Genomic DNA, 12,338 nt, shown 5'->3' with positions numbered 1-12,338 from the left:
TGGAGGAAGGAGCCTGGAAAAAAACATTTTCCCAACAATTTCTGATCCAGCCCCAAAGCAGCGGCACAGCTCGTGGATGGGAATGACAGGTGACTGGACCCGAGAGCTGCCAGGGGTGCCCTGTGCTGGAGGAAGGGGCCAAAACAGGAGCTCGTTTCTTCTGAACACAAATGGGATTAACCAGACACACGAACACACCAAAACTTAAAGGGCTGGGGAAAAAGGATGATGCAAAACCATTAAAAAAAAAGGCACGATGTCTCTTCCCATGTCATCCCTCCTATGTAGGAGAGTATCCCCACATAGCCCAAAGGCACTGAGAGCATCCCTGCTGACCTCCAGTCCCGGACGGGCGGGGTGAAGCCCTGGCACCCCTGCCAGGCACAGGATACTCCACAGCTCCCCTGGGTGCTCTCCAGGCCACCCACGAAGAGCCAGACCCTGGGGGGCACTGACCCGGAGCCCCCCTGCCTCACCTACACGTGGGCAGCAGAGCCCACAGGCTGGAGAGCAGCCACCCAGCTTGGGCCCAGAGCCCGGTTTTTGCAGAATTCATTACAGAAAAGAAATAACAAAACAAAAACCAAAAAGCAACCAAGGTTTTTAGGAAGATGAGTCAATTTAGCCTCAAAATGCAGCATGTGCTTTAGCCACAGTAAGAAAACACAAGAAAAAAAAAAACAAAACTCTAAGTGAGGCCAATGATGGAAAACTTCCTTTTCTGTTAAAAGAGGTTATATTTCTGAAGAAAAACAAGACCAACATATTTGCAAAGAAAAAGTTCCTTTCCTAGGAGGAGAGGTCCCTTAAATGAACCAAACCTTGCTAAACTGGTCACGGTACTTTGGTGACACAGGTAAAGTTTTGGCCATCAGGAAGCACTGCCCTCATTCCTGCCGAGGAAGGAACACACGAGACACGGGTCATTTACAACCAGCCTAAGCCAAGCTTCCTGCATGCACAGACAGACATGGAACGAGCAGAGCCTGAAGCAGAAGAAAGGGTGGGAATTCCATCAGGATCTGGGACAACACACTGGCATCTCATCCATCCCCATCCAGCCCTGAACGCTGTTGATTCTGGCTCTGGGAGTCCTGTAATTGGGGTATTACAAAACAGTTGCCGAGAGGTGCCATAGTAAGGGACAGTAGGATTACCAGAAGGAAGGGGATGCTGCTGTCTGGCAGGGATGTCCCTCCTGCCCCATCTCTCCCTCCCACGTTCTCCTGGAGCTGGTCACTGTGACCAGCTGGACCCCACAGGGCAAGGCCAGGAGGTTCAGGCCATCATGCCTTGCTCTTCAAACCCTAAACTGGGTTATTTCAGTGTGGGATCTAGTCTAACGTTACGGCAATCACACTGGCGTTATCAACAGAAGAGCAATTTTAGTATCTCGCTTTGTGGGAGGAGGGAGAACAATTAAGCTGCAGATTAACATTCCCTAAGGGGGTTTGATGAAACACATCTGAATGATAAAACCTGATCAGCTCCCCCCGTTCAGACTTCGGCTTTTTCATGCCCACAGCCTTGCTCTTCTCCGATCTCCTTCATTAGCACAGGGAAGCAAACATCTCAATCACCGCAGCAGAACACATCTACCCTTGTCCTGCAACACAGACGAGCACTCCAATATTTAAGTATCATATATGAGAAATGCATCTGCCCCCATGTCATCTTTGGTGGTACTGCTGGAATTAAAATTTCTTCCCAGTGCTGTACGTATATGCGAGGAGGCCAAACCCGCCAGGACCCCAAACCCACCAGGACCCCCTGCTCTCTGCACCAGCAGGAGCTGAGGGAAGAGCAGAGGGGACGGTGCCCAAGTTTAGCTCTACCCCAAGCCCAGCCTGCGAGGAGCAGCGCAGCTTCCCAGTGCCTAGGAGCAAACACATCAGGTACATTGAGATGAGCTTTAATCCCGAGAATGCTCATGTTGCCCTATCTGGCCTTTAAAAAAAATAAAATTAAAAAAAAAAAAAAAAAAAAAAAAGGCCAAACTAAACCAAAAAAAGTCCCACACACTCAATTTGTGCTTTTCAAGGTCCAAGAGACTCATACCCACTTGAGGCACCAAAATTTCTGCCAGCCCTCCCTCTGTTTTAACTTGTCTTCATCAGCTTCATTTGCAGAAGGGGGAAAAAACCCAACACGCTGAAAAACTGAACATACTCGGTAAGATTTTATCCAAGCAGCTCAAACTAATGAAGAAAGATCATTAAAAACCCAAACTTTGAGTTAATACATTATTATACAAGTGCAATTCAGCTGCTATGCTAATAAAAAGCCTTTGGGGAATGAAAAACAAGCCAAACTGCAAAGCACATAATTTATAATTCTGCTGTTATTCTTAAAAACACACACACAACGAAACAAGAAAAAAAAAATACTCAACACATTTTGTGTTTGGCTTCCTAATCATTGTCACTTTTCAATTAGAAGAGACCTCATTCCATTTCTCTCTGTAATTTTCCCCAAGGGAAGTGTTATAAATGCACTAGGCTTTACAAGATGGGCATATTCAGCCTCCAAATGCAAAGTAAGGTCACACTAATTTAATTTTGCATAATTTTTATTCCAGAATACGTTTCAAACTAACAGGTTCAGACATCACATTTAAGTGACACAACCTGCTTTTCTGTATTTTCTGTCTAGACGCTGCAGCTCTGAGAGTCAGTCAGCACGCGTGCAACTGTTTTGCAACTAAGCATTTTTCCCCCAGATTCTCACAATCTTGAAACTGGGTATTCGTGATCAAGTAAAATCACTTGTCACGTCCCATTCTTCAAGTTCGTTACTTGTTTGCTGCTTTAAAGCCCATGTGGCCTTGAATAAGGGTTTCACCGTAGATTGTAGCGTTGCATTAATGAACGATAGGAGACTCCTCTGCTTCCCAAAGCCTGCAGACTCCGCAATGCGCAGGCTGCGGCCGCTCTCCTGCTCAGAGGGCTTTTTGGAGGAAGGCAGCACGTGCCCTTGCTGCCCACACGGGCCTGCTGCCTGGCCACCAAGACCGTAACATTCTAAAGTGTCTGAAATGTATAAAAAATGGCAACTGGTGCAGATGCAAAGGCATCTCCCCACGCTCCAAGACCATGCTGATGGCTTGCCAGAAGCGGCTGCAGAAAGGTGCGTCTCGGAGCTTCCTCAAGTGCCTATGAACAAAATACTTGGCACCCACAGGTTTAAAACCCATTAACGTTTTTGCAAGGCGGGAGAGCTGGTTTGAGTCAACGGTGACGCTGGGAGCGCTGAGCCTCTCCACACACACACGGTTCCCAATGGCCACAGGGGCGGCCAGGCTATGGTATCCTTTAAATGCATTTCCTTACTTTTTACAGCTATACTACAGTTCATAAAATGCTTACTATAAGGTTTATTAATGCTCTTCCTTCCACACAGAGTATCACTGCTGAAGACAAACACGCCAAAGCATGGGCAAGTGTAAAGAGGAGGGGGGGAAAAAAACCCACACACCTGCATTTTGCTGCAATAATTACAGCTACTCCAGCTATCATTTAAGAGTAGACAGAACAGCTTTCAGACAGGGTCTCAGCCAAGATGACCTTTGCTTTCAGCTGGGTATAATACACATCTGCAGGTCAAAACCATTCTCTGCAAGCTCAATTATGATTTATATATATATATTGGAATCGCATATTGTTTGAGAAGTGATGAGAAGTGGGATTACTCAGGAGGCAATGGCTAAACTGAACAAATGTAGCTGCACTAGCCACAATTCCCAAGAAAAAAGTTTAAAAAAAAAAAGCTAGTCATCATAAATGCTGTGGTGCCTTATGCTAAAACCCAAGTCTGTTTTGCTGAGACAAAATTAAAGCAAGCAGAGAATCCCCTACAGAGTACTTTGCTTCTCCCATGTTCACTTTCACTTCCTCTGGGTATTTTTATCATTAAAACTCCCTTAGTTCTGACTTGAAACAGATTGCTGGGACAGTTCAAGCACAGTGAGTCCAATCACAAGCTTGCACAGACTATCAAAAACGTGCTTTTAAGGGTGTGGAGAAAAAACATGCCCGCTGCTGATCTCATCTTCTGGTGGACACCAGCCTGGTGTGAGGCAACCCAACACTCTGCTTCAGGCCAGGGTGAGATACCTCCCGAGCAAGTCTTGCTGTTGAAAGTTAATGTCCCATCAGTTAATTTTTACCCAGGACGGATGGGGATATGCACCTCAGCTGCTGGATGCTCCTGTGATGGTTCCTCAGCATCAGAGCCCCATTATCACTTGTTTCACCAGTGTTCTGCAGGAAAATACATCTAAAACTGTGTGTTGAGGTTACTCCATGTGCCGGGTACAGAGGAGAGCTGGTAACAGAGGCAAAGCCTTCATCAGGCTTTGGGAGTGGTGGGCACAGCCCCACCACTATGGGGAAGCTTCTAGCATTGCCCCATCAACTGCAATAGCATAGGTCACAGAAAAGGCAACAAAAGTGGGTTTAAAATGAAAGCTTATCTCCAGCAGTTTCCTCTCGTCTAGAAACTGATGTGAATTTGCACGGTAGAAAAATCCAAAAGGAAGCAAGTAAGAGTCAGGGAGACTAAAATGGGGCTGAGAACAACGCAGATTTTGCTGTTTCAGAAGTTTCGAGACCTGTGGCAATAGCAGCTCCCCTGACCACTGCTGTGCCACCACTGCCCACCCGGGTACTCTCTGCCAGCAGCCAGGCTCCTTGCTGGGCAGGACGGGGGTTTGACCCAGCCTCGGGATTTAGCCCATCGCAGTGCAAGGACCACCTTGTTGAAGACCCTCCACAAACACCTGCAGCTGGAGATAATAGACTCCCCATCTAGGCTTCGACCTTACCCTGCAACCCAGCTGTATGGAAATCTCTAGACTGGCTTTTCCACCACAGATAGGGGCTGGTTTTAATTATTTGCCACTTATTTTCCCAGAGAAACCTCCTGTGAGTGCCTAACACAAGAGCCAAGGAAGCCCATGGCGCACTGCGCCTTCGCCTCTGGTTTTTACTTTCTCCAACACGCTTACAACTTTTACAACACCGAGGCTGAACGGGGCAGTTCTGTACAGAGATTCCTCCTGCTGCCTAACCACCCTCAATAAAGTGGGCAGAAAGAGACACAGACTTTTCTAACTTGCCTGTTGAAGTAGAGAGAGATGTAACCAGGTCTTGTACAAACCCGAGCAGCATCTCTATAGCCTCCAGAAGACACAGGCTAAGGGCAACTTCTAACAGCAGGCAGGCTGAGCTCCCTCACCCCGTCCTGCCCCTGCAGCACCCCTGAGAACCCCAGCAGGGCCTGCGGGTGCCTGCCCAGTGTTTGAGAGCAAGGCTTTGCCCACAGCAGTGGGCACACCACAGCCTCCCTGCTCCTCCTGCAGCAGAGCCTTAGCCTACGGACGAAGTCAATGCACAGATATATGAGGCTGGCAGCAGGGAATGATGTAATTAAGGTCCCTGGGAAGCCAGAGGGTGAGCAGCTGGAGCAAAGTTTGGCATGGGAGATGCACCACAGGCAGCAAAGGACAGACCATGGCAAAGTGAAGGGGTGCTCACTCTGACCCTGGGTACCCCGAGCAGCTGCCAAGTGGCAAGCCAAGGCTCCCAGCCCACCCACCACAGAGGGTCACTCAGCCCAGGGACGAGACCCAGCTCTCAGCCAGCTTTGCCGAGGACCCCACTCCCTCCTGGGACTGGAGGAGGAGCACGGCTCCAGCGTGGGCACGGAGCTGAAGAGCCCACCAGCAGCAGGATGCAATGACTGGGTGCGAGCCTGTTGCCATGAGCAGGGAACCCAGGGCACCCCAGCCCTCTGCCAGCAACCAGCCCTTGGGGGGTGGCAGCAGGATACCCAGCAGCACTGTGCAGAGCACGAGGAGATGCCTACAGAGAGGCTGTGGCAGAGACAAGACGAGGATGCCCCCGGAGCCCGCGCTCCAACTATGAAGCAGCACTTTCCACTCCTCACTGCACACAGTCGCTCCATGGAGCAGCTGGGGTTGTGGTTATTTACGGAGCCTGGTTCATGCGGGTGACTCAGCACCGTGATTCAACAGATCCCGGCCAAGAGCCCGCCACAACGTGGAGCAGGGGACCTCGGTGGGGACCGTCCCACAGCAGCACCCAGTGAGTGGCACCGGCCTCTGGCACAGCCACCAGAGACTAGGGCTGGTCTGGCTCCCCAGTTCAAGAAAGATGAGGAACTCCTAGAAAGAGTCCAGAGGAGGGCAACTAGGATGATTAAGGGACTGGAGCATCTCCGCTGTGAGGAAAGGCTGAGAGAGATGGGCTTGTTCATCCTGAAGAAGAGAAGGCTGAGAGGGGACCTCATCAATACATACAAGTATCTTAAGGATGGAAGTCACGAGGACGGAGACAGACTCTTTGCAGTGGTGTCCAGTGACAGGACAAGGGGCAATGGGCACAAACTGAGATATAAGAGGTTTCAGTTGAATATGAAGAAAAACTTCTTTACTTTGAGGGTGACAGAGCACTGGAATAGGCTGCCCAGGGGGACGGTGGAGTCTCCTTCTCTGGAGATATTCAAAGCCCACCTGGACGAAGTCCTGTGTAACACGCTCTAGGAGAACCTGCTTTAGCAGAGGGGTTGGACTAGATGATCTCCCGAGGTCCCTTCCAACCTTTGCCATTCTGTGATTCTGTGACAGTCAGGTCATGTCCGGTCCTGAAGCTTATGAAATCCTTAAATGAATTGCTGCCTACCATCAGCTAAATATGGTGGCACTGTAATGTCACACCACATGTCCCGGCTTCTTCCGTAATCCTTAGGGATTTAGGATAAGTTCAACTGACTGCAACGCTCCCTCCTCCATGCACCTCCCCCTTACACTCCAGAAAGGAAGGTCTCTACACACACACACACGGAGTTTTTCCAGACCTGGCAAAATTAACTGGATGAATTAATGAGAAGTGTTCACAAATCTGTAGCAAGCACTTTCATCCCTGATTTTCCATTAACACCTCTGATATCCACAGAGCTGCCCTGGCTGCGTGACTCCGAGCAAGACGCAGCAGAGATGTGCACAGCCCTGACTGCAGTTCCCTCTCCTCCCAATTTTCTCATCTTTTCATCCACCCCCACCCTTGGGCATCTTCTGTTTGAACAGGTTCCTTGTAGCCCTTGATGGCAGCACTCTAGTTACGTAAAAAAGCATGTAGAAGACAAATAAGGGTACAGCTACTTTTCAGCTGAGCATGTGCAGATGAGGCTATTCAAAAGTAAAGCTGGTGGGGACAAATGGGAACCCAAATCGGACTGGCGCTGGCAACAATTTGAAGCTTGGAGCTGAAGAGCATCCATGCACCTTTCCTCCCTGTCCATGATTACACACATTCTGCACTTACAAGCTTTGTGGGATGCCAACCAGGGGTGTTCAAGGATTTCAGCCAACAACAGTTTCAGGCCAGTAACCTTAAGGCTTCTGAACAAGCTTGTACAGCTCCTCAAAGATCAAATGGAAAACAAGTCTTGGAATAAGGGCAGACCAAGGTCCCCCTCTTCCAGCATCACTAAGTCTCTGTCAGCACCCAAAACCTGGGCTGCTTCATTAGCATCCTATAGCAAGCATCCTTCTCAGCCGCTGGTCCCAAGGCCCCTGCCTGCTCCCCTTCCCACCCACAGGCTTTGACAGGCACAAGAAGGATATGAGCCAGCATTTTCACCAACAGCCCTTTGCACGAAACTTCTTGCCAATGGGTAGGAAGAGACTCTGCCCTAAACTAGAAGTGATGGGTCTGACTTTCAGCCATTCTCAGCACCCACATCTCCAGCCGAAGGCAGCAGCAAGGGCATGGGCTTGGGCACCAGCAGGCGGAGGAGGAGGAGGAGGAGGAGAGACACCCTTATCCATTCTGTCAGCTATTTGACAGCCCAACCTGCCCCCCTCCCCAGCCTTGGCGGGCGTTTCAGAGCACCACAGCTTCAGCAGTGCCCAGAGGCACTGTGGAGAACAAGGAGACGCACAAGGACAGTCCTTGCCACGAACAGCTGAGAGCCTACTGCTACCTTGCATGCCCCAATAATTAGGGCACAAAACAAGTCCTAATCACTCGGAAAATGAAAGCTGAGGACACCCTGTACTGTCTTGCCTTACACATACCGACACACCGTCTTTTGCAAGCGGAGAACCAGAAAGGCCAGGAGCTGACATGACTGAACCGGTCTGCAGCAGGCCTGGACCAAAGAGGGGTCCACAGAGCTGGCCCGAGGTCTGCCTGGTCCCCACGCATGCCTACCTGGGCTTGGTTTAGAGCAGGTTTTACGCCTGCCCCAAGAGCTTGCAATTGTGCCTGCCGGCTGCGAGGGCAGTTTTGGATAGATGTTATACCGCAGTTTGTGCATGCTTTGGACCAGCATGTGGCTCCCTGGAAGGACCAGAGGGTTAAACTCAACAGAACCGAGTCCAGCCACAGTGTGGTTGTTATGCCAGACGCTCATCAAAGCCTCTGTGAAAGGATGTGGGTTAAGCAATGTAGCCAAAGAATGGACCTCATTTTTTCTACTCAAGGCTAAAGAATGTGAATTTGAGAAGAGCCATCTGAACCTAGTCACCCTTCAGAGCTACAATTTTAGCAGGGAATAAACTCACAACTCCTTAGCGAGCAGCTGCGGGGGCTTGAACTCTGCAGCATCCCACAGGCAGCAAGGGCAGGGCTGGGACCACGTCTGACCACGGCCCCTCGCCCTCCCCTGCTCATACACACAGCACGGGGCAAAAAAACCCTGGCACAGCAGCAACACAGCCCGCTGCAAGCAGCTCTGGCCTGGCCCATCCTTCCCAGCCCCGCCTGAGAACCAAAACAGCTCCAGGCAACAACTAGAATGCAAAGGCTGCCAGAGGGGGTGCAGCACCAAACACTGCTCCTGGTTTACAGAGGCCATTTCACCCACCAGATGCTGAGCTGCACTCCTTAAAGAGCCCAATGTTCTCTCTCTCAGAGACCGTGGAGAAGGAAGACGGGATGAAAGCACAAAGACCTTCAGATGGCAGATTACTCACCCTCCGCCACTCGCCTGTTAGGTCATCTTAGAAACAATCGGACCAGGCAAAGTCATTACTGCAATATTCCTGTATTAGCATTTATCTGCTACATTTATCTTCTAAATAATAACTCCATAAAACCAGATACGAAGGGGCCACCAGATTGTCAACATTTGCGTTTGTTTACAAGGCAGCACAGGAAGCGTTGTAGAGAATATGATGTTGGTATTGCCCCTGCTGGCATGAATCAGCAGCATCTTGGGGCTGGAGCTGCAGCAGCACCAAATTGAGCAGGATCAGGCCCATGACAACAGGCAGGAGAGTTGGGAAGAACCCGTTGGATTTGGTCCTGCTTCATGCATCATCACTACAGTTAACAGCTAACTTGCATTTCCAGATTCAACACAGCCAGTTCTGATGTAGCACGCAGAAATAACGCCGCGTGAGCTAGCGATGGAGGGCAGAGAGCAAGCGACTGCTCCTGGTTTACAGAGGCCATTTCACCCACCAGATGCTGAGCTGCACTCCTTAAAGAGCCCAATGTTCTCTCTCTCAGAGACCGTGGAGAAGGAAGACGGGATGAAAGCACAAAGACCTTCAGATGGCAGATTACTCACCCTCCGCCACTCGCCTGTTAGGTCATCTTAGAAACAATCGGACCAGGCAAAGTCATTACTGCAATATTCCTGTATTAGCATTTATCTGCTACATTTATCTTCTAAATAATAACTCCATAAAACCAGATACGAAGGGGCCACCAGATTGTCAACATTTGCGTTTGTTTACAAGGCAGCACAGGAAGCGTTGTAGAGAATATGATGTTGGTATTGCCCCTGCTGGCATGAATCAGCAGCATCTTGGGGCTGGAGCTGCAGCAGCACCAAATTGAGCAGGATCAGGCCCATGACAACAGGCAGGAGAGTTGGGAAGAACCCATTGGATTTGGTCCTGCTTCACGCATCATCACTACAGTTAACAGCTAACTTGCATTTCCAGATTCAACACAGCCAGTTCTGATGTAGCACGCAGAAATAACGCCGCGTGAGCTAGCGATGGAGGGCAGAGAGCAAGCGGGACTCAGAAAATGAGGCAGTTTGAGAAAAAACATTGCTGGACTATGGGTGATGGGGCCCCAAGAAGTCATCTTCATACTGTCAATCCTCGGGCCGTAACTGTGCGTTTAATACAGTTAGTTTTCTTCATTTGTCACCCCGGGGTAATCAAGCATCACATCCTCTGAGTCACTGGCAAACGATGGCCTCATCCTGCACCCCCACCCCCTTTTTTTGTTTGTTTTAAAGGAAATGGCCCCATTTCATGCTTATAGCCATGGAATTATCAGACTGGTCAGGCCTCAGAACATTTTTTTAGTCCTGAAAACACAGTAACTGTCCTGATCACACAGCTGTGCCTGTTTTTAAAAGGTGACCTTCCCCAGCTAGCATGGCCATGGCAGCAGCTGCAGGGAGTGGGAGCTGCATTCAGGGGCCAGAAAGGCAGGATCAGCACGGCAGCACTCGGCTTTTACGGGGAAATTGCAAACGTGAGAGCTGGGGTCAGCAGCTCTTTCAGCTGGGACAACCTTCTGGTGCTGAGCAGAGACCTGTCAACCAGAGACTTGTTTAGAGAAACTCCTGAAGACATTAACCAGCTCCCTCAGAGCAATGAGAACTAATGAGGTTCTTTGGGACACTTGGACTCTCTAAAATCTTGCATACGCCAACCCCTGCCCTCCCTTTTTGTGCCCATTTCTTTCACCCTCCCCTTTTCTAGGGCTTTGAGACAGCATGTTTTACGCACACTAAGCCTGATCCCAGTCTACTGAGATGACTGGAAGGAGTACATCGCTTCTGAAGTTACTCCCAAGGGTAAGGACAGCTAACCTGGATTAAAAGAACAAAGTAATTCTGATTTTGCACTTAGGATAGGTAAATTTGCTTGCTCACTACAAAATGTTGAGAAAGGCTCATGGCCCCCACCAAGCTGAGAACAACCAGAGCATCTTCTGCTCCCCGAGAGGTGGCACGATGGCATCAGGCCTGGGTGACGTCTGGGGAAGGGGCAAGGGCAGCGTGTCACCTCACCCCCTCGAAGACGAGCATCCAGAGAGGGACACAGGAACAAGAGCTTACAGTCTGCAATCATAAATAGCATGAACCAGAAAAGCATCTACTAAACAACGAGCGAAAAAACACAGTACACAATATCCGGATGAAACCCTGCCAGCTGACCCTGAAAGACCGAAGAGGTTTTGTTTGTCAGGGGTATCTCTACAGCTAGTAAAATTAAGCACATCAATAAATAAGTATTTTCGTATACCCTGGAAACTCTCCTGATCAATATGTGGCTTGCTACTGTAGAGGGTTTTTTTTTCCCTTCCACCCAGCAGAAACTCATGACAAAGGAAAGCACATCTCATTTATGAACTTAGCTATAAATACTTTTGCTAACTGCCATTTAGGAATTTCATTTCCTGCTTGAGCAAGTCCTGTTGAAAGAGGCAATTACCAAATTTGTTTCTAGTTATAGAAATAGATGTTTGTTGCTGCCCACATCTGTTTCGACAGACAAATTGCCAGTCGCGGACGCTCTGAGGAGAGCAAGTGCTCCATCCAGGCAGGGCTTTGCCACCTCTCCAGAAAGCTAACAGCAATTACAGGGATTGGGTTTCCGATTCCAACTTCGTTTGAGCCCCGTCTCCTGCTGCAACAGAGCTGCCTCGCACTGGCGGCACCCGCGGCTTCGCAGTCAGCCTGCGCCACATCACCCGGTGCACGCCACCGACGGCTGCCAGCAGCGCCGTCGCCTGCTCCCTCCTCCCGCTGCTGCACAGGCACCAAGGAATACGTGTTTCATTAGTCACCAGGCCCATCAAAACAAGGCAACTTGGATTCTGCAGGCCACGAGGATCCAGTACGCTGCATCTGCTGTACACGCAGAAAGGAAGGCAACAGCAAAGCAAGCATCCTCCTCGCCTGCAAAGCGGCGAGATGGCACAGGCTTTCCTGCTCCACGCAGGACAGCCCCCCACGAAACAGCCAGCAGCGACGGTGCATGGGTACGGAGATGGAGGTGGATGTCATCAGCATGGATCGCAGACTCTCCCAGCTGAACGCTGCATATACCGGGTTTTCATAGAATCATAGAACCGCTTTGGTTGGAAACGACCTGTCAGATCATCAAGTCCAACCGTTAACCTAACGCTGCCATCCCACCACTAAGCCATGTCCCTAAGCACCTCATCTACTCTTCTTTTAAATCCCTCCAGGGATGGGGACTCGACCAGGTCTCTCTCCCCAGTGTCCTCCCTTTCCACTTCCCTCCATGCTGGCTGTCCTCTAGTAAGCTTCCACTTCCC

This window comes from Egretta garzetta, unplaced genomic scaffold (genome assembly GCF_000687185.1).
Source record: "Egretta garzetta isolate BGI_Z169 unplaced genomic scaffold, ASM68718v1 scaffold188, whole genome shotgun sequence".
Classification (NCBI taxonomy): domain Eukaryota; kingdom Metazoa; phylum Chordata; class Aves; order Pelecaniformes; family Ardeidae; genus Egretta; species Egretta garzetta.
The sequence above is the reverse complement of the archived record's forward strand: the minus strand, read 5'-3'. Positions refer to the sequence as shown.